Source organism: Strix aluco, chromosome W (assembly GCF_031877795.1).
Source record: "Strix aluco isolate bStrAlu1 chromosome W, bStrAlu1.hap1, whole genome shotgun sequence".
In the NCBI taxonomy this organism is placed as follows: domain Eukaryota; kingdom Metazoa; phylum Chordata; class Aves; order Strigiformes; family Strigidae; genus Strix; species Strix aluco.
The window spans coordinates 27,132,791-27,155,892 of record NC_133970.1 but is presented as its reverse complement, the minus strand read 5'-3'; the positions used below and the strand labels follow the sequence as shown (position 1 = coordinate 27,155,892).

The following is a 23,102-nucleotide window of genomic DNA, read 5'->3' as shown; positions in this document are numbered from 1 at the left end:
GCCCTCTTGGCTGCCAGGGCCCAATGCTGACTGATATTGAGCCTGCTGTCAACCAGCACCCCCAGATCCCTTTCTGCAGGGCTGCTCTTGAAACAAAGAGCTTCATTCAACAGTCAGAACTGAGTATAACTGTTAAGCAGGTATTCTTTATTCGCAGCGCTGGGCAGCACCGGGGATCGCTCCACCACAAGTGCTGCACTTACTAACAAAACTCTCTGAGTAATATACACAAAAAGCATACACATGCATTAGATTTCTTAGAAAAGGCAGTCTTATGCTAATGGGTTCTCAGAATTCATTTACACAGTCTGAGCATGCGTAGTAAAAATAGAGTGAGGGTCTTCTCCCCTCCTTAGGGGTCCACATAGTCTTCCTCACACTGTCCATTAGTTGAACTTCAGGTTTCTCATGTCCATATATGGTCATAGAGTGACCTCATCCATCCTTCAGCTCCTGTTTGTTCCAAGGGGGTTAGTTCAGACCAGCTTCCAGTCACTTATCTTGACACCGGTGTCTTCTTAGACACTTGTTTTTTAGGTTCCTGCTATTAGGGGTGTACTCAGGGAGTTTTTCAGACTGTCCAAGGTCTGTCTTATCTTCACTAGGCAAGGAGTTACAGGTTTTAAAACATCTTACAAGTGGGTAACGACTACAGAGGGTAGTTAGGGAAAAAGTATAAATGAAATTACATACATTGCAGTAAAATATGGGAAAAATAAAAGCTAGTGAAACACAAGTGATGTATAATGTTAAAACTAAATGTCCTACTTTACAGATCCCTGTACATTAGCAATTTCAAGTATACTTGTAGCAGCTTCCCTTCACTCTCCAGCCACTCATCTCCCAATCTATACTTGTGCCCATCATTACTGCATCCAAGGTGAAGAATACAGCATTTGGTCTTGCTAAATTTCATCCCATTAATCATTGCCCAATGCTCCAATCTATCTAGATCCTTCTGCAAGGCCTCTTGTCCTTCAAGAGTCAACAACACCTCCCAGTTTGATATCATCAGCAAACATGCTAATGGTGCATTCAATTCCTGCATCCAGATCACTGATAAATATATTGAACAGAACTGGCCCTAGAATTGAGCCCTGAGGAACACTGCTGGTGACCAGTCGCCAGCCAGATGTAGCCCCATTCACTACAACCCTTTGAGCTCTGCCCTTCAGCCAGTTCTTCACCCAGCACACCATGAACCTGCTCATCCCACAGTTGGACAGCTTGTCCAGAAGGATTCTGTGAGGGACAGTATAAAAAGCCTTACTATAATCCAGGAAAACTACATCCACCACCTTCCCTTCATCCACTAGGCAGGTGACCTTACCATAGGATAGCAAATTAGTTAGACAGGACTTTCCCTTTGTGAACCCATGTTGACTGTGCCTGATGATTGCATTGTTCTTTAAATACCTTTCAGTAGCACCCAGTATGATCTCCTCTGTAATTTTTCCAGGTACTGAGGTTAGACTAACAGGTCTGTAGGTCCCTGGGTCTTCCCTCATGCTATTTTTGTAAATTGGAATAATATTGGCTAGCCTTCAGTCAGCAGGGACCTCCCCAGACTCCCAAGACCTTTGGTAGCTGACTGAGAGGGGTCCTGCCATAACATCCTCTAGCTCCTTCAGTCATCTGGGATGAATCCCATCAGGCCCCATGGACTTGTGAACATTCAGCTGATGCAACTGGTCCCTTACAATGTCAGTGTCCACAAATGGAAAGTCGCTGTTCCTACACTCATGGTCCTCTGACTCAGGGAACCAGGCAGCCCAAGGTCTGTCAGTATTATTAAATACTGAGGCAAAAAAAGCACTGAATGCCTCCGCTTTATCATCATCCCTATTAGTCAGGTGACCATCTTCAACAAGTCTAATGTTTTCCTTAGACCTCCTCTTGCTATTAACATACTTAAAAAAGCCTTTCTTGTTGTCTGACACAACACTGGCCAGTTTCAACTCTAATTGAGCTTTAGCCTTTCATGTCTTCTCCCTGCATATGTGAACCACAGCTCTGTAATCTTGTGAAGCCTGACCTCACTTTCAGATATCATACAATTTATTTTTCCTCTTGAGCTCCACGAGGAGTTCCCTGTTCAGCCAAGCTGGTCTTCTGCCCCACTTGCTTGTCTTACGACATGGTAGAATCACCTGCTCCTGTGCTTTTAAAAGGTGCTTCTTAAAAACTGACCAGCACTCATGGACTCCTAAGCCCTCAAAAGCAGATTCCCAGGGGACCCTGCTAAGTAGCTCTGTGAATAGCTTAAAGTTTCTCTCCTGAAGTCCAGAGTAGCAACTCTGCTGACCTTTTTTCTCATTACACTGAAATTTTAAAACTCAACCATTTCATTATCACTGTGGCTAAGACATCCACCTACCATCATATCATATCTCCCAGGAGTCCTTCTCTATTCACAAACAAGTCTAGGAGGGCATCTTTCCTAGTTGGCTCACAGAGTACTTGTGACAAGAAGCTGTCTCCCACAAACTTCAAGAATTTCCAAGACCTGCTTGTCACAGCAGTATGATATTCCCAGTTGATTCCTGGGAAGTTGAAATCTCCCATAAGGACAAGGGCTACCGATCCAGAGATTTGTCCTAATTGCCTATAGAATAGCTCATCAGTGCTAACATCCTGGCTGGGTGATTGGTAGTAGACACCCACTACAACATCTCCTTTGTTTTCCATCCCCCTAATCCTCACCCAGAGGCTCTCAACTACATCATTACTAACTGTAAGGGCTGTGCAATCAAACCTCTCCCTTGCCTATAGTGTGACACCTCCACCTCGCCTGCCCTACCTATCCCTCCTGAACAGCCTGTAGCCCTCCATTCCAGCACTCCAATTGTGGGACTCATTCCACCAAGTCTTGCTACTACTAATGATGTTGTAGCTCTGGGAACCGACCAATGCTTCCAGTTCATCCTGCTTCTTTCTCATACTGTGTGCATTGGTGTACAAGCATTTTAGATGTGCTCCTGAGCCTTCCATGCTCCCAGGAGGAGTGTAAATGTTTCCACTAGCATTGCCTCCCTCAGGCAATACCATGCCAACCTTTGACTTACCTTCCACAATCGTGTTAGTATCCCCTTCCCCCATCAATTCTAGTTTAAAGCTCTCTTGATCAGTCCTGCCATCTTACACCCAAAGACACGTTTTCCCTATCGGGACAGGTGGATCCCATCAGGTCCCAGCATACCTTGTGTCATGAAGGCTCTTCCACGGTTTAAAAACCCAAAGTTTTGGCGGAGGCACCAGTCCTGGAGTCAGGTATTGATATCCTGGACTCACCTGTTTCTTCTGAAGTCTCCTCCCATTACTGGGAGGAGCACTACCTGCACTCCTGAATTTTTTATCATTCTTTCCCAGGTCTCTGAAGTCTTTTTTGATTGACCTCAGACTTTTTGTTGCAACATCATTAGTACCCACATGAAAGAGCAGGAATGGATAGTAGTCTGAAGGTTGAACTAGGCTCTTCAGTCTGGTGGTGACATCCCTAATTTGTGCCCCAGGGAGGCAGCAAACTGCAGGAGATATAGACAGTGCAGACTATCAGTGTGATTAAGCAATGCCAATTTTATTTTGGTGAAGCAAGCCTTTTATAATGCAGGTGAGAATCACATGATATAATCACATGGTATAATTCTTTCTGATTGGACAGTTAGCTTTGCACATGCTCCTTAAGCTCTTTCTTCTGATTGGATGAAAACTGCCACATCAACATTGTACAAACTTCCTTCTCCACCCAAACCCACACCCTGAAGTTGTTTAACTTCCTGTGTTCTTCTTCATTCTTTCCGGGTTATTTCCTTGCCGATGCTGAGGCTTTACCAGTCTTGCTCATATGCAGGATTGCTCACACGTCCATTTTCTCGCAGGGACTCCTTCCGAATCCCCACAGCAAACTTCCCTGAAAAGAGGGTCCGGTCTGCAAATGGGTGCTTCCGTTCCGCACAGGAGGGAATCACCAATGATCATAACTCACCATTGTTTCTTCTAGGCACTGGTCTTAATACAGGTTTTGTTGCAAGGAGTCAGTCTCTCTTAGCAAGACTGCTCATGCAGGTTCCTCCTCTATCTCATTATGCGCTTCATCTACCCATACCCAGGGCCTCGTACCTGTTCTGTAAGGGTATCTTAGAGGGTCACTTGAAGGGTAAGGAGGGGTTTCTCTTACTGCTCTGTGCTGTAACCTTCTTCTACCTCTCCTTATCCCTTGTGATGCTGCCTTCCTCCTGTCACAAAGCAGATCCAGGACCTGCCTCCATAGTGGCCACGCTGAGTTGGTTTCTATGCATACGGCTCCACTGATCAATCTCCCTCTCAGACTCAAATACTCCTCAGTCTGCCCACCTCCTCCTGAAGCTCAGTCACCAAGCAGAGCAGTTCATCATTCTGGTCACACCTCCCACAGTCTTGCTTGCAATCACTTTCCACCTGTGGAGACACATGCTCTTTGACTGTATGTGAGGATGGACACCAAACAGCTTTCCTGGTTTTTTTTTCAGCAGATCTCAATGCTATAAAAATATTTCTAGGCATGTACCCAAGTCACTGGCTCCTTAGGGCTGATGTTTCTCCAGGACCAGCGAGTGTGGTTGTGAATATGCATCTACATAACTGACCTGGAGACCACTGGCTGGAATTTTTCTGGCAGATCAGAACCCCACAGAATTTTTTGACTCATACGGCTGCCCCCGCCCCTCCCCCCAGCATTCTCTTTCCTGAAAACAGCATGTCATTTTTAAAACACAACACTATGGATATTGCTTGCCACAGAAAGCAACTACATCAACCCCTCTCCACAGCCTGCAGATACCACTGTGTCTTTTTCCTCCATCACTGTAACAATGGACTACCTTTTGAAGAGATTTTAAAACTGTATTCTAACAGTCTGGTACAAAATGACCAGATGGTGATGCCTTTTGTAAAATATGAGTATGGAGCTTTCCCTGTGACCAGAGCTACTGAAAAAAATGTTTCAGAAGACCTAGGCCTGCATTTCTTGTAATAGAACTTACAACCCAACTGAAGGGCTTTGTGTTTGCGTGTATATTTCTTTAACCATCCTCCCCCCAATGTTTTTTTTTTTTTAAATGGATGCTACAGACAACAAAATTCAAGGATTCAATGAATATTTATTTTCAACAGTAAATTTTACAGGGTGAGCCACTAGATTTGCTTTGGGTATCTTTCTCTTCTTAGGTTGTATGTGTGGTGCTTTTTGGTCCTCCTCTGTCACTTTTAGTTGTTCCAAAAGATCCTGGTTTTCTGTATGACCCATGGCAGAAGACTAGACATTCACCGCAGCCATGGCTTTCATAAAAACATTCCAGCTTTTAGGTGCTCTCAGGCTAGAAGGGGCATGAGTCTGAAGGTGTGGGAGGACAAACCAAACCAACCCCAAAAGTGGGCCCAAGGGGGGACCAATAAGATAACAGACAGAGTCTCATTTCAGAGATGATCCATGTCACAGTCTGGAGTCAGCCAAGCGTCTCTGGTGAGAGTCCAAGATCTTGTAGAAAGTTCATGTGGAATTCAACCTGTTTAAGAAAGGAAAAGTATGTGCAGCACGGGAAGTTCTCAGAGAGAGAAGCTCAATTTTGGATAAAAATTAAGTCCTTTTTATGTCATAGAGACATAAGAGGGCATAGGACACAACCAATAGGTGATGCTAATTTCTATTTTTTGCCTGGAACAGCCAATAGATGATGATCTTTTCTGTTGTTTTGGACCAGTTTATTACTGTTTCCACCTTCTGAGGTGATAAGTTGCTGTTACAGTTTCTTGGGTTTGTGCTTATTGATGGTATCTCAGGATGTCTCTGGTTTCTACGTACCCCAGCTATACTTCAAAGAGGCCAGCTGCACTTTGCAAAGATGTTTCTGGTTCCAAATCCGTGTTCCCAGGCTCACAGCTTCCAGGCTGCCAGGCTTTTTCCTTTGTTCAGCAGTTTTCCCCTTCTAACCAGGCTGCCTGTCTGGCTGCTCACATCAGAGCAATTGTGCATTCTTCCTATATCGTGGATGCACTTTATTGAACACTTCCTGGACAACAGGATCAGGGTTCTCAGGAGTCCCAAAGGGCTTTTCTGCTTCTTCCACCTTCTGGAAAAAGAGGTTTTCCCCACCTTTCCTGATCCGTCTCCTCCATCTGTGCCAAGTACTTTTGAAGAGTGACTGTATACACTTTAACTTTCTTGTAGGCTGTCAAGACTGGTTTTTGGAGAATGTCCCTCATTTCAGCATCCAAAGAGTGGACTGCATCAGCCCTCGTGTCTTCCCTGGGTAACAGTGGCTTCCTTAACTGCTCCAAACACTTTGCAAGCACCAGATACATTTTTTTTTTCTGCATATTTCATCACTGCTTTACTAAAAGTCCTCTTGCAGAAGATTGGTGCGGGAGATAAGCGCATGCAAATCATCACACAGTGATTAAGCAATGCCTACTTTAATATGGTGGACAAGCCTTTTATCATGAAGGTGAGAATCACGAGATACAATCACATGGTACAATTCTTTCTGATTTGACAGGTAGCTTTGCACATGCTCCTTATAGGCTCTCTTCTGGTTGGATGAAAACTGCCACATTGACATTGTACAAACTTCTTCTCGGCCCAGGCCATCACCCTGAAGCTGTTTACCTTCCTGGGTTCTTCCTCATTCTTCCAGGGTCAGTCCCTCGTCACATCCTCGCTCATACACAGGATTGCTCACACGTCCATTTTCTTGCAGGGACTCCTTCTGAGTCCCCACATATCCCTCTTTTTGTTTTTGAGCAATCCAAACTCCTTGTAAGCTTTTTTGCAGCGATTGTCTAACACAAGAAATTAAACATGGCAAAATAATAGCAAGCACAATAATCACAATAATTACAATGATTACTCCTTTTCACAATTCTTTGCTCGTAATAAGTTGACCTTGCCAAAAGGTTGTGGCGTTGGTGCCTGCCTGGGTAATTTGAGCAATGGCATTGGCCTGTGAAAATTTCATTTTTGCCCAACTATCGTCTGACACAAACCCAATGAATTCTTGTGGGTCAAAGTGAGGGAATCTCAATAAGCATGTTCTGAATGGGTCCGACGGAGTAGCCATCGAAAGGCAGAAGGATTCTTGACCTGTCTCTTTAGCTATAGTTACCCATATGTCTGGTCAGGGAAACACTACTTTTGCTGGATGAGCATTAATCACTGTCAGAACCATCACAAGGCTTAGAATCACAAACTTGATCTCCTTTCCAAGGCCGCACCCAGCGAGATGGAGCCCATCTAGTGCCGGTATCGGTAATAACGCAGGCATAGCCTCGACCCGCCATTGTTAGTTCCACAGGTCCTTTCCACTCTCCTATAGCAACATCTTTGTACTGAGCAAAAGCACTATCTCCACACTGGCTTATACTGGATTTCAGACCCATACTTATGTATTACTACTGGTGGTTCCTCCCTATCACCTGTGAGCCGTAAGTAACTTAACACATACACCGCTTTTGCAAGTCATTCTGCAACAGCCAAGCTCTCTCCCCCTTTTTGTTTTTGCAAAAGCACCTTTAAAGTTTTGGTGTGCTCTCTCCACTATGGTTTGCCCTGTAGGGGAATGTGGTATAGCTGTGATGTGATGTATACCCCAGAGTTGACAAACAACAACAAAAAAAAAACCCAAATTTTTGAGAGGTATAGACTGGTCCATTATTAGTTTCACGGGTCAGTTGAACTAATCTTCCATATTTTCTGGCCCATTCCGCCCTACCGCGATGGTAACTTCTCACAGCTTAGTGCTTTTTTGTAGTTCAGTGTTGCAGCTGTCCGCTGTTTTTGCCCGCTACCTTGGCACAGCTTAGCAGTTTCTTATCTATCTTCCAAGGCCTGTTCTTCTTAGCTATTGCTCAGAGGCTGTGTAAAGCTGCATCTGCAAGACTTATTTCGAGACTTCATCAATTAAGGGTTAGGCAAACTCCAAAACACAGCATACTTAAAAAGGTTTCACAGAATGGTAGAAACAATGCAGCAGTTACAGTTACCAGAGTAAGGTAATTGCAGTACCCACAACTACGGGATATGATGAAATACCACAAAAATAAACAGTAAAGAAAATACAGAATAGCACACTTACTTAATGGGGTACTAACATTCAGATCCGCAATTGCTGGGGAACCCTGGATGCAGCGAGAATTTAGAGTGCCCTTCCTCGCAAACTGGAAATCCTACGCGATGCGTCCATCCGTAGGTGAGGCATCCAACATCGCTGCAAGCAGGTCCAGCCTCTAAATCAACAGGCCAAAATAACTGGCAATTTTCTTTGAGCGGAAACATCTGATCTCATCCTCCTGTTGGGTTCCACCCAGAGCCTGGCCACCACTCAAGGGATTTTCTAATAAGGTTAAACACTTGAGTTCTTAATTCTTAATATTGCTAAACAAAGAAAGCTGAATACATACATTCTTATAGCATTTCATCCTTCATTTTGCTTAATTGATCAATTGAAGAAATCACAAACTGTTGGTATAGGGGCGTCCACAGCACCTGCGGCTGGTTCCTGAGTGTCTACGGCTGCAGCTGGGCTGCGTCTCACACCCGCAGAACAATCATACAAAGAGGCCTCTTACACTTATCACTCACACAACATAAAATCACAAACACTACAGAGATCAAAACACCATTAAGAATATATAAAGTCATTGCTAGTTGATTATGTGGTGCGTCCAGAAAATTCCCCCTTGTTTTATAGTGTTCACCATGGTGCAACCGCTTCACGCACTGCAGCGGCATAGGCTGCAACATTAGCCTGTTGCATTCCTCTGCTGGGTAATTCAATCATATCAGCTACAGATGCTCCATGTGGGAGGGTCGCTAGCAGGTGCTGGGCAGATGGGTTAGCGTTTTTGAAGGCCATTAACTTGAACATCTTTTCTTTCATCTCTAGGGTCATGTCAGATTGTTGTTCTAGGGAGTGATAAAGGCGATCTACATATTTTGAAAAAGGTTCATTTAGTCCCTGTTTTACTGTTAGAAACTTGTCCTGTTTCTTGCCTTCTGTGTCAGGTACAGACAGTAGGGCCTGACTGTGATAGCCGTAACACTTCATTAGAGAGATTGCCCTGTAGATCTACTGCAGTGAAGGGCCCTGGACCTAATAGCATTTGTGCTTGGACAAGATGAAGGGGATCACCCTGTGGGCCCGGACGAACCTGTTCTTCATTAGCTAACTTCGACCATGCGCTTTCAAATAACATTTTCTGAGATGGAGTTAAAATAACTGCCGCTATTTGATCAGTATCTTTTGGAATTAACAGCGATGACGAGAAGATATAGTGAATGATTTGTTTGGTCAATTGGTGATGAAGACCATTTTGGATTACTGAAGCCCTAGCCTTTTCAAGAAATTTCCAATCTAAGGGATCCCACTCATTGGCACCAGTAACAGTATTAACGGAAACTGGAAATGCTTGTACGGTTTCTGGGATAAAAGACCCTTCTACTATAGCATCTCTAATAATTCCTTTCCATCGGCACATAGCTACAGAGGCACTCTGCGCCTGTGAAGAGAAAAGATGCGAAGCTGCAGGGTGAGATGATGAGGGCGCAGTAGCAGGCACAGGAACTGCATACTCGAGCGATGGATCCGGAGGAGCAGATGGCTGTGGTCCCGTGTTTGACGAAAAGGTATATGGTTTCTGCTCCATCTTCTCTGCCTGTGATACAGTTAAGTTATCAAGCTTGTCTACAACGTGCAGGAGTAAAGTTTCAATGTCTGCAGAGCCGGCTTGTGAGGCGGGGCTCTCTTCTCCCGAGGGGTTGTTCTGTGAGGGTGGGAGGGGCGGGCACAAGTCCTCCTCTGTACCCCCGCCCTCGCCTGGGTCCCGCCCACTATTGGCGTCTTTGGTCTGTTTCGGTTTCTCCTCAGTCGCTTTCCGGTTGGCATCAGACACCCTTCCGGTGCTTCCCGCCCCTGATGACGCAGTTTTGAATTTAGGTCCCGCCGCTCGCCGCGGCCCCGGCGGCACAATCGTTAAGCCAAACGGATTTTTCAGCTCACCCAGCGCGGCGGGCGCCGCAAGCGGCGTCGAGTCCCCCCCTCCCTCATCGCCCCGGGGCGAGGGGGCTGAGGGGGGGGAAGGGGCCGGACCGTCCTTCCGGCCGTGGTCGGGGCAGGGCGGTAGCGGCGGCAGCAGCGCCGTGGCTGATATATCAAGATTAGGGGCTGGTCCGAGAGCTGCAGCGGCATACGCCGCAGCCGTACGCTCACTACTCATCTCCTGTAACGCCTCTCGGATTAATTTCCATAGCGCAGTGTAGCTGTTCACTTCTCTTGCCGACTTTCCTCCATCACTGACCGAGTCCCATAGCTGTTTCCCTGTGGCTTCCCAGGTAGCGGCTTCAAATACACGCCCTGCACTGGGGATAAGTCCCTTCTCTCGGCTCCACTTTAATAAGCCTTCTAACGCGGACTTGTCATATTTTATCCCTCTCACAGAGAGGATCAGTTGGAGGAGTTTTACTACTGCTTGCTCGTCCCGCCGCCTCTCGCGGATCGTTAGCCGCCTCCCGTGGCTCCCTATACTCAGCCGCCTCTCGCGGCTCCTTAAGGGTACAGCGCGCTGATTCTCACCTTCAGACACCGGGGCAGCGTCTGGCTGAATTTCGACCGGCCTTCCCGCGATAATACTTCACCAAGTCCCTTTTGGACTTGTGCTAATTTGATTTAGGTCCCTGTTCGGGCGCCAGATGCAGAAGATTGGTGCGGGAGATAAGCGCATGCAAATCATCACACAGTGATTAAGCAATGCCTACTTTAATATGGTGGACAAGCCTTTTATCATGAAGGTGAGAATCACAAGATACAATCACATGGTACAATTCTTTCTGATTTGACAGGTAGCTTTGCACATGCTCCTTATAGGCTCTCTTCTGGTTGGATGAAAACTGCCACATTGACATTGTACAAACTTCTTCTCGGCCCAGGCCATCACCCTGAAGCTGTTTACCTTCCTGGGTTCTTCCTCATTCTTCCAGGGTCAGTCCCTCGTCACATCCTCGCTCATACACAGGATTGCTCACACGTCCATTTTCTTGCAGGGACTCCTTCTGAGTCCCCACATCCTCTGATGAGCAGAAGAGCAAAACTTAGAAGAGGATCAATAAGGCCACCAACTTCCTTCACCAATAGCTTCTTTCTTTTGAAGGACACACTTTTACTACTCAGGCTTTTAATGAATTTGTGCCCCTTTTTCAGAATGCATATCTGGTGGGGTGTTAATGGAACGTTCCCCTTCAAGGCAGCAGAACTGACATCCTGGACTTCCAAAGGGCTGACTTTGACTTGTTTAGGCATCTGCTTGACAGGACCCCTTGGGAGACGGTCCTGAAGGGTATAGGGGTCCAGGAAGGATGGACACTCTTTAGGAAGAAAGTCTTAATGGCACAGGAGCAGGCTGTCCCCAGGTGCTGTAAGAGAAGCCGGTGGCAGAGAAGACCACCCTGGCTAAACAGGGAGCTTTGGCTGCAACTCAGGGAGAAAAGGAGAGTTTACAGCTTTTGGAAGAAGGGGCTAGTGACTCACAATGATTACAAAGATGCTGTGAGGCTATGCAGGGCGGAAATCAGGAGGTCTAAAGCCCAAATAGAAATTAATCTGGCTTCAGCAATCAAGGATAACAAGAAATGTTTCTATAAGTATGTCAACAGCAAAAGAAAGATCAGGAGGAGCCTCTATCCCCTGCTAGACGCAGGAGGAAACATGGTAACAAGTGATGAGGAAAAGGCTGAGGTGCTTAATGCCTTCTTTGCCTCAGTCTTTAATAGCAAGACTAGTTGTATTGAGGGAATCCAGCCTCCTCAGCCAGAAGACAGAGACTGGGAGAACGACCCCCCCACAATCCAGGAGGAGATAGTCAGTGACCTACTGCATCACATAGATATACACAGGTCTATGGAACCAGAGGGGATACACCCAAGGGTGCTGAAGGAGCTGGCTGGGGTGCTCGCCAAGCCGCTTTCCATCATTTACCAGCAGTCCTGGCTGACCGGGGAGGTCCCGACAGATTGGAATTCGGCCAATGTGACGCCCATATATAAGAAGGGTTGGAAGGATGATCCAGGAAATTACAGGCCTGTCAGCATGACGTCAGTGCCCAGGAAGCTGATGGAGCAGCTCATCCTGAGTACCATCATACAACACATGCGGGACAACCAGATGATCAGGCCCAGTCAGCATGGGTTTATGAAAGGCAGGTCCTGCTCGACAAACCTGATCTCCTTCTACAACAGGGCGACCTGCTTCTTGGATGAGGGAAAGGCTGTGGATGTTGTCTACCTTGACTTTAGTAAGGCCTTTGACACTGTTTCCCACAGCATTCTCCTGGAGAAATTGGCTGCTCGTGGCTTGGATGGGCACACGGTTCGCTGGGTAAAAAACTGGCTGGATGGCCGGGCCCAAAGAGTTGTGGTGAATGGAGTAAAATCCGGTTGGCGGCCGGTCATGAATGGTGTCCCCCAGGGCTCGGTTTTGGTGCCACTCCTGTTTAACATCTTTATTGATGATCTGGACGAGGGGATCGAGTGCACCCTCAGTAAGTTTGCAGGCGACACCAAGTTGGGTGGGAGTGTTGATCTGCTCAAGGGTAGGGAGGCTCTGCAGAGAGACCTGGACAGGCTGGAGCGATGGGCTAAGGCCAACTGGAGGAGTTTCAATAAGGCCAAATGCCGGGTGCTGCACTTTGGCCACAACAACCCCCAGCAGCGCTACAGGCTTGGGGAGGAGTGGCTGGAAAGCTGCCAGTCAGAGAGGGACCTGGGGGTGTTGATTGACAGCCAGCTGAACATGAGCCAGCAGTGTGCCCAGGTGGCCAACAAGGCCAATGGTATCCTGGCTTGCATCAGAAATAGCGTGGACAGCAGGGACAGGGAAGTGATCTTACCCCTGTACTCGGCACTGGTGAGGCCGCACCTCGATGACTGTGTTCAGTTTTGGGCCCCTCACTACAAAAAGGACATTGAATGACTCGAGCGTGTCCAAAGAAGAGCAACGAAGCTGGTGAAGGGTCTGGAGCACATGTCGTATGAGGAGCAGCTGAGGGAACTAGGGTTGTTTAGAGAAGAGGAGGCTGAGGGGAGACCTCATTGCCCTCTACAACTACCTGAAAGGTGGTTGCAGAGAACTGGGGATGAGTCTCTTTATACCAAGTAACAAGCGATAGGACAAGAGGGAATGGCCTCAAGTTGCGCCAGGGAAGGTTTAGACTGGATATTAGGAAGCATTTCTTTCCAGAATGGGTTGTTAGGCATTGGAATGGGCTGCCCAGGGCAGTGGTGGAGTCCCCATCCCTGGAGGTGTTTAAGAGTCGGGCTGACATAGCACTTAGGGATATGGTGTAATTGGGAACTGTCAGTGTTAGGTTAATTGTTGGACTAGGTGATCTTCAAGGTCTTTTCCAACCTAGATGTGTGGGAGTGTCAGCTCTGCGCAGCTGTGGAGATTCAATATGTTAAGAGTGAAATCATGTTTTAGTGGTAAATGATTAAGCAGCAAGTAGGCATTGGCCTGTCAGCCCTGCACAGCTGTGGGAGATTCAATACTTAAGAGCCAAATAGACATCAGCTGGTCAGCTCAGCCAGAGAGCTCTGTTTGGGGAGCTTCATGAAGGTGGAGAGCTCTGTTCAGGGAAGCTCTGTTAAGGTGGAGAGCTCTGTATAGGAGAACTCTGCTTGGCAACCCAGGCAGGAGCTCTGTCCTGTGCTGGCTTGGAGAAGTGCCAGCTCTGCTCTACACGGGCCTGGAGAAGTAGGTCATGGAAGAAAGGTAAGTCAGCTTGGAGAAAGTATGGAACTGTTTTTGGGGAAAAAGAGTTGATGACTGTCTAGTTGCTGATTTGCTTATCATGAAGTAAGAGCTACAGTAGCCAGAGCATAAGTGTGTACTGTGGTAATAATAAAGGGTTTTCTATTTGCACTTCAATGCAGAGTTTGTGCCTCAGTTGCTACAGATGGTGCTCTGTGTGAGGCAGTGATATGTGTGATCAGCTTGGATCACTCCGGTGGCAAGCCCCACAGAACTTAAGAGCTGTTGAAAGGAAGCAGGAGCTGGCATCGATCACTGATGGAGAACTCTTTTTGAGATAATAAAAAGGCAAGATAAGGAATGCAGCCAGTCTGTTAAGACAGTGGATGAGGACACAGAGGGTGAGGATGCATGTTCTGGCCCCCTATGGCAAGCTTTATATGCTGGATCTTTTGACTGTTGTGATCTTTTAGACTCTGACACTGTACATCCTAAAAGAGAATCTGGCTTGTCCTCCCTTAGCTGGGGATGATCTGTGGGTAAAAGTGAGGCAAGAAACCTTAGCCCAAGGGGTTATGGACATGGCGAGAAAGACTAAAGAATGGCTTGATGATAAAGGTCTGGTTGAAAACACTCAAATGAGGAGAACACTGCAGAGAATGTTCAAGGGCTAAATATTTGCAGGTTTTGATGGTGTTGAATCTGCTAAGAAGCTCACAGAGATCCCAAACCAAAAGTACAAAGACACAGACCTGATAATATCTTTCAAGGAGGAGTATTGTGCAATGAAGAAAGGAGACAAAACAAAGTAGAAGCTAAAGCAAGAGCTAAACAGGAAAAAGAAGAAAAACAGAAACAAGCAGCAGATGCTGAAATGAAGTCTCTGGAAGAAAAGACTGGATGCCTTTTGAAGTTTTCTGGTGATCTAGATGATCAGACATGCAGAGAAGATCTCCATGATGTGTTCTCTGATCATGGAGAAATCAAATGGATACATTTTGTCAGAGGTGTGAAGGAGGGAATTATCCTATCTATGGACGTTGCAAAAAAAGCTCTGGAAAAAGCCAAAGAAGCACTTAATGGAAACTTACAGCTTTGTAACAAGGATGTGACATGGGAAGTGCTAGAAGGAGATGCAGGGAAAGACGCTCTGAAAAAAATATTGGAAGATCATCAAGAATTGCTGTAACAGAAAACAAAAGGTCAAAAAATTAAAGGAAAAGGAAGAGGGGGAAAGATACCTCAAGGTGCACACAAGGGAAAAGTACAGTTTCAGGGCAAGAAAATAAAGATTGAAAATGAAGAAGGTGGTAAAAATGATATTACTAAAACAGAACCAGCAAGTCCCAAGAAAAGACCACTAGAGGAAATGGAAAAAGTGTTCAGAACAAGAAAACAGGGGAAGAGACAGATCTAGGGAGTCCAGAAGAGTGTATCCCACAGACACAAGTGGATCGGAGGAAGACAAGTCTGTATTTTTTCAAGTAAATACAGTAAAGAAGCTCCCAGCCCGACACTGTGATGTGGGGTCCCTTGCCTAGTCTAAAAGGGCTAATTTGTATACTAAAGGCCTTGATTTAAAAACAAAGAAGGGGGAATTCTCTGGATACACCACATGGTCAACAAGCAATGGCTTTGTGTAAATGCAGATTGTAGTATTTGTTAAGTTAAAAATAATGTAGATTGTAATATTTGGTAAGTTTAAGGAAATAATGTAGACTGTGGTATTTGTTAAGCTTAAGGCTTGTGTAACTGGAGTGATGATGTCAAAGTGTGTAACCAGCAGAGAGACTGCTTGTATGACCAGAGTAATGAGCCCCTCAAGGAGTTATCTTCCTTATTTTGTAATTATTCTATGTATATTGTGTTTTCTGAAGTTTGCCTAAACCTTAATTGATAAAGCTTTTGCAGGTGCAGTTATAAAACAAAGAAGGGGGAGATGTGGGAGTGTCAGCTCTGTGCAGCTGTGGGAGATTGTCATGTCCTGCTCAGACGAGGGGGACAAGTGACTCAGATTCGCAAATCCCCAATGTAGTGGACAACGAGTCTCCAAGTCTAAACATTTATTAACTATTAACAATGTACTAATTGAACACACAATAGTTGGCTAAGTATATAGCAAGTTGTGGCAAGCAATATCATATGCCTTGCATTTCTTAATGGGAAAGGGAAAAGAGGGAGATGGAGGGAATGGGGAAATACAGATCACCGGTCTGGGTTTCTGTGCTGATCCTGCCGATGAGGGTTCCAGGAGGCACAGGAGACATCCGTCTTTTTCGCTTCACTGCACTCTCTCTCCCCGGTGCGCGCCCCCCCCCCCCTTCCTTCTTGATTTATACCCACTTTCCTTGGGTCCGTCCCCTAGGTTGACCCACATACCTACGTATTCCATGTATGGGGAGGGGTAAGGTGTTTCATGGGATGATGTAATTAGTATGATCATGTTAGCCCTCGTTAGCATATTGAGGGGTGTTAACTTTAATATGCATTTTGTGGATAATGAAGCAAAGGTCATTCACCGGACAGATGGCCCTTGAAGTTTTGGCCAGGTGCACCAGAGCAGAGCCGTCCTGTCTTCACAGGGCTCCCTCCTCCAGCCCCATCTTGTGTTATTCGGGCAGCCTTATCAGCTTCGACCTCCACAGAATGCACCCTGTGACTCATAGTTTTGTCTTGTGAGTGTTTGAGGCATTTCTTCGATCAGCCTCAACTTTTGCTTTCTCAGGCTGTTTTTCTTAGTTTCTCACAGGCCTGGTTTCTCATCTCTCACATCCCACCCCGTGACTCAAACACTCCAAGTTCTTCTTTGACCATTGTGATCTCAAAAGGTATGGGGAAAAGGAAGACAGAAGGTGAGAGAGCATATAGCTACTTGCTGCAAGGCATACTATTAAAAACAAAAATTTGTATAATATCACAATACTAATATTTACAAGCCATCTTCCCCACCCCGTGAGTCCTGAGGATCCCAGTGATGTGACCCATGACCCAGGGTTCCATCCATCAAACTAGTCCATCAGTCAATAAAAAGTTCTCACTTCCCGTTGGTGATCTTCTTCATCATGGCACGGGTCTCCTCTATAGAGGTGGTGGCATTGTGGATGGTGATGCAGCATTCTCCCTCAGTTAGATTCAGCACACTGCACAGTCCATGTTCCTTCAGCAATGCTAGCCAGGTTCTGCAATGTCATCTTAGATGCTTGTTGGGTCTGCACCTTTAATTCCTTAAAGGCATATCTTGTTAGTACATATAATTGCTAAGTTAAATTTTCTAAAACTATTTGAGGTTACATAATTACATTATCAGGTTTATAAGGATTTAAATGGGAATACAATTTAATATTCAGGTACAATTCATTAATGCTTAATTTGTGGGATCAGACCTCTCCAGCTAGTCTTTGATGACTGCATCTTGCTGTTGATGGATGTGGTGTTGTAAGGACCACATCCAGTTATATGAGCTAGCACTGTAATCTGTTTGGTATTTGCAAGCACCAGTTTGAAGTCACGGGTGACTCACAGACTTCCCTTATTTTGGAGGTGATTCCCAATAAGGTAACTTAGGGCACAACTCCAGGTTAGCCTTCCAATAAGTGAACTCATTAGATGTACCTATAAAATTTCCTGGATTGTTGATTGTAATGATTTATTCCACACTCAGCAGGTATGATTCCACAAATTATATAATAATGTAAGCACATTACAAATGAATAACTAGCCAATAATGCCTACAACCGCTGAAAGTGCTAAAAGTAACATAGGTCTCCTGTTGTCCAGGAACAATGTCCTGTAAAACACATATATACATGACAAAACAATGATGGTTAGAAAGAAGGGACAATCCACCTGGTATTGATGCGGTATTCTTTCCCATGGGCATCAGTAGCCACCCATGAACAAATATTGATGGGAGTTTTTAGGGTTAGGGGTACTTGCCCCACAGTGGGCAAGTCTACTAGAACAGGTTGTCCAGGATAATGGAGTGGGTTTGCAGGGTCTTTAGTCTCTCTTTCCCTGGTGAGTATGGACGGAGGCTTAGGACAGAACGCGGTAAGTCCTGGGCACCCATTAATTCCCCACCGGCTGTTTATCTTCATTACTGCGTCTGGCACCCGTTGTGACCATCCCTGTTCGTGGGGTTTTAGGGCCTGCTTTAGAAGCCCGTTGGTGCGTTCCACAATCCCATTTGCTTGGGGATAGTATGGAGTATGGAAAATCCACTGGATTCCTTAATCTCGAGCCCACTCCTGAACCACCTTGGCAGTAAAGTGACTACCGTTGTCTGATTGGATCGATTTGGGCTTAGGCAAGTAGCTAAACCAATATTTTAACCCCTTCACCGTATTTTCCCCAGTTGCTCGAGACACAGCTTCTGCTTGGCTTAGGCCCAACACTATTTCCACCCCCACCAGTACATAGCGTTTTCCCTCAGAGAGCCGGAAAGGGCCAATATAATCCACCTGCCAGGTGTCCCATAGTCCCTTGTTGTCCCTTAGGTGTAGGGGTTGGTCCTTAAGAGGGTTGTGCTCTCCCAGCCGAGTACGACATAGACTACACGCTGAAATAATGGTATTGCACAATTCCCTGGTTACGGACCATCCCCTGCTTATTGCCTCTTTAAACAAATCTTTGCTCCCTGAATGGCCCTGCTTTACATGCAGCCATTCCAGTAAGTGTTCCCATTTCTCCTCCTCACCTTCTGTAGCAGTTCTCATCAAATGAGCCATTGAATCCACCTGGTTGTTTAGCAGGTGGGCAGGGTGATTTCCTGACTGGTGTGCAGCAACCCATCCTACTAAAAAGGACTTCCGTTTTGCAATGTTTAAGATTTCCTCCCACTTTTCACACTGCCACACCGGTACCTGATTTACTTCCCAGTGGTTTTGTTCCCAAAATGTAAGCCATTCGGTACATCCCTTGAACACGGCATAGGAGTCTGTGTAAATAAATCCTGGTTCTGTAGTCTCAGCTTCTTTAACAATCACGCTCCATACCGCTGTTAACTCTCCCACCTGAGCACTTCCCTCACCCTCTGTTATGATTCGGTCCCCCGAGTCAACATGCAGTGCTACTGCTCGGTATTTCCATACCTTTCCCTCTCTTCTAGAAGATGCATCGGTGAACCATACGTTCTTTAGGTGGGTTTCAAATGGGGGAGCAGGTTTTATGTATGAGGGAGGGGGTTCAGGGTGGTCGCAGGGTGGATCTTGTATTTTGAGCACTTTGGGTGCCCCCTCCTCTATCTGATATGTGTGGCAGTAATGATCTAATTGTGCATACCACTTCCTCACTGTCCCTCGCTGCGCAACCCCCACAGGAGGGGGGGTTCCGGCCAGTACTGGTTTCAGGACCTTAAAGGGTCCTCATAGAATGATTAGTTGCTGCCTTATGATTCTTTCAGCTTCCTGCAAAGCTAGGCTAACCACAAAAAGACCCTTCTCCCAGATCGAGTAACGCTTTTCTGCATCTTTGAAACTGCGCGAATGAAACCCTATAGGGCGAGTGGTACCCTCCGGCCCACGTTGCCACATATGTATGGATAGTCCATGAATTGCAAAACCCCACTCAATTTGGAATGGATCTGTTGGATGTATCGGCCCTAAAGCCTGATATACTCCAGCCTCAAAGATTAACAGCTTTAAGGCTTCTTCATGGACAGGAGTCCAGTCCCAAACAGCCCTTTTGCGTGTCAAATCATATAAAGGACGAGCTCTGATGGAAAAATCGGGGATACGTTTGCTCCAAAATACCAGCAAGCCTAAGGCATGTTGCAGCTCCTTCTTATTTTCAGGGCTCTTTACTTCTTCCAGGGTAGTTAAAGTTTCTGGGGGAATACACACTGTTCCTCCCCGCCACCAAATACCCAGAAACTTTACCTCAGAGGATGGGAGTTGTACCTTTTCAGCTGGAATTTGGAGCCCTAAATTTTCTAGGTGGGTGATTATCTCTGTCTGGGTCTGTCCCACTGCAGCAGCATCAGAGCCACCAATCAGAACATCGTCAATATATTGATATATCCTGACCCCTTCCCTTGGAGGGATTTGAGCAAGCTCCTGTGCTAGTGCATAATGAGCGATGGTCGGCGAATGACGGTATCCCTGGGGGAGACGTGTAAAAGTAAATTGCACGCCTTCCCATGTAAAGGCAAAGCGATCTCTGTCTGCCTCCTGTATGGGGACCATAAAGAACATATCTTTCACATCAATAGTTGCTAAGATCTGGTGGGCTTGTTCCTGTATGGTTGCAATCAGTTCAGCTATGTTAGGCACTGCAGCTGTTAGAGGACCTGTATTGGCATTTAATCGCCGATAGTCAATTGTCAGACGCCACTTTCCGTTAGGTTTACGGACTGGCCACACTGGGGAATTATAGGGTGAGTGAGTTGGAACGATTATCCCTTGCTCCCGCAGCTCTGCTATTACCGGAGTGATCCCCTCCCTTGCACCTAGTGGTAAGGCGTAAGGTTTCACATTAACAGTTTTAGAAGGAGGAAGCGCAGGCGCTTGCTGTAGAAGTCTTATAGAGGCAGTTGGGGACCCAAATTTCCATTCCCTTCCTTTTGAATCCACCCGGGCTTGTCCCTTCAATAGGTCAAGTCCCAGGATATTTGTGGGGAAATTTCCCAGGATCATCATAGCCTCTGTTGCAGTTTCATTCCCAGGTAACCAGCATTTCACCCGAGCAGTCGGCTGTGGCTTAGAGTCCCCGAAAGCATCTGTAACCCAGATCTGCTTTTTGTCAGCAATTATGCCATTCCGCTTGGGAACCTCAGTTTGGAGTGCTGAAATCTGAGCACCTGTATCTACTAGAAATGTAACTGGAGTTTTAAGGGGGCCGAGCGGAAAGGTAATCAACAAGTCTCCTTTAGTATTCTCTGTGAGCCTCCTTAAGTGGACCCACCCGCCATCCCCCGGCTCACTTACTGGGGATGGCGCATCCAGTTTCCCAACTCTAAATCAATCAAGTCTTCTTCAGGGGCAGTTGGTGTTTGAGAAGCAATTACCACCATCTCATTACTTTTCAGTTCTGTCCCTCCCTTTGCCCGAAAGGTCTGCTCGGTTGGGGGGGGCAGCTTTCTTTTGTCTTTCCAGGCTCGAATGAGCTTTTCTAAAACTGTAGCAGGCATACCGTCCATTAACTCTCGGGGAATCCCCTGTCCGATTCCCTCAGTCCACAAGAGGTTTCTCTTTGCTCTTAAAGCTTGTGGAGGGGAAGGAGGCGGATTTTCCTGCTGTTCCACTCTGTGTACCGAGGGCTTAGGCTTACCCGTTCCCCCGGTAAGGCCCATTCTCCGGCCGTAATTTGTTAAGTCCTGAGCTATCTCTCCCCAGGTCATGGCTTCTCCCCCCTCGTGGGGTTAATGCATTCCGCAAACGATCTTGTAGTTGTACTGCATGTGATTTCAAAGAGCCCGGCAAGCCCTGAATCAGGGGAGTCATTTGATCAGGGTTAGCAATTAATAGCATCGGGGAAGGCTGCTGCGGAACCAAACGCCTGTCATGCATTAATTGGAGACAAGCAGCCTTCTGCAGACTTTCAGTCAAATGATTTACGGTTGGGGTCTCAATACATACTGGATCCCCCCTTTCCAAGGGGTCCAGACCCCCAGCCCAATAAGCAGCTCGTTGAGTTAGTGACCACGGCTCTCTCTGGTCATCAGTAACTAAGAAAACCCCTGGGCCTCATCTTCTGATAACAAAATTCGGTCACCACCAGTCAAAGATACCCTCCACACGTATTCAGTCTCGGTTTCTTGAGCTCGTCTGGTATATTTCTCCTGAATTTTTGCAAGCTCAGTCGCTGGATATGGTGTAGTTCGAATGGTGACCTGAGGAGCTCTTCCACCCTGACCCTCGGTGGTCTCCGTTTTAATTAATGGTCTTAAATTTGCCCCCTCATTTTCGGGGTAAAAAATTTCTTGGCTTATCTCTAAATCCTTTGTTAGATACAAGGGTCTGGCTGCTGCTTTTGCCAGACTCGTAACTCCCTGTTCACTATCCGGAACAGAGCTGAGATCTGTCCGGTTGCAGGTTTCTTGTTCATTCCCCTCTTTTTCAGACTGTGAGATTTTTTTTCTCGGTCCAAGGCATCTAACAGAGCCGTGTGAAATCGCTGAGAGGTGTTACGCTCATCAGCTAATTGGCTTTTCAGAACTTCAGTTTGCTCTTGCCAGAGTTTAGCTTTTTGTTCAGTAACTTTACGTTCCTCAACCAATTGATCCTGGAGAGCTTTTACCAGATCTTGTAAGGATTTGATCATTTCCCCTTCTAGTTGTTTCTTAACATGTTTATCTTTTTGGGCTGCAGTCAGTGCTGCCCCTAATACAGCGCACACTACAGCTTTTCCTTTGCCTGGTCGCGACCCTTGCACCCCCGCAAGCACACTAATATAGCTTGCCACTGCTTCTGGATTATGCCAATTATCGTGGGCCCAAACCTCTACTAAAGGAGGAGGACAAGCCTTATACTCCTTCAGTTTCTCAAAAATAGGGGAGCAGTCAAGCACCGACATTTCCTGGCCAGTCATGGCTTGCCACTGCTCGAACCTCTCCTGGCTTAGAGCTGAGAGGTCACTTCCCGATTCTCCCTGTCCTTATCGGATAGAGAATCGGTATCCCTCCGACCCTTTCCCAGCGTATAGCTGAGGGGCCAATTCCCAGTTCTCCCTGTCCGAGTTGGTCGGATAGAGAACCAGTATCTCATAAGACTTTCCGACACCGAAGGGGATCCTGCCGACTACGCCAATTTTAATGTCACGTCCCGCTCAGACGAGGGGGACAAGTGACTCAGATTCGCAAATCCCCAATGGAGCGGACAACAAGTCTCCAAGTCTAAACATTTATTAACTACTCACAATGTACTAATTGAACACACGATAGTTGGCTAAGTATATAGCAAGTTGTGGCAAGCAATACAATATGCCTTGCATTTCTTAATGGGAAAGGGAAAAGAGGGAGATAGAGGGAATGGGGAAATACAGATCACCGGTCTGGGTTTCTGCGCTGCTCCTGCCGACGAGGGTTCCAGGAGGCACAGGAGACATCCGTCTTTTTTGCTTCACTGCACTCTCTCTCCCCCGGGGCCCCCCCCCTCCTGCTTGGTTTATACCCACTTTCCTTGGGTCCGTCCCCTAGGTTGACCCACATCCCTATGTATCCCATGTACGGGGAGGGGTGAGGTGTTTCATGGGATGATGTAATTAGCATGATCATGGTAGCCCTCATTAGCATATTGAGGGGTGTTAACTTTAATATGCATTTTGTGGATAATGAAGCAAAGGTCATTCACCGGACAGATGGCCCTTGAAGTTTTGGCCAGGTGCACCAGAGCA

At 46.4% G+C, this 23,102-nt stretch overlaps 1 protein-coding gene and 1 pseudogene across 5 annotated transcripts in view; both read left to right on the top strand.

Annotated features, from left to right (window-relative positions):
- Positions 1–23,102, top strand: part of LOC141917718 (macrophage immunometabolism regulator-like) — a 103,175-nt gene that overhangs the window by 11,041 nt on the left and 69,032 nt on the right. The window contains exon 1 of one of the 5 annotated variants that reach the window (XM_074811127.1): positions 9,655–9,658. The exons of the other annotated variants lie outside the window; for them this stretch is intronic. The gene's annotated coding sequence lies outside the window, so the exon portion shown is untranslated. Of the gene's footprint in view, positions 1–9,654; positions 9,659–23,102 lie in introns of those variants that run through there. 5 annotated transcript variants of the gene reach the window in all.
- LOC141917841 (lupus La protein homolog pseudogene) lies at positions 9,217–15,189 on the top strand (annotated as a pseudogene).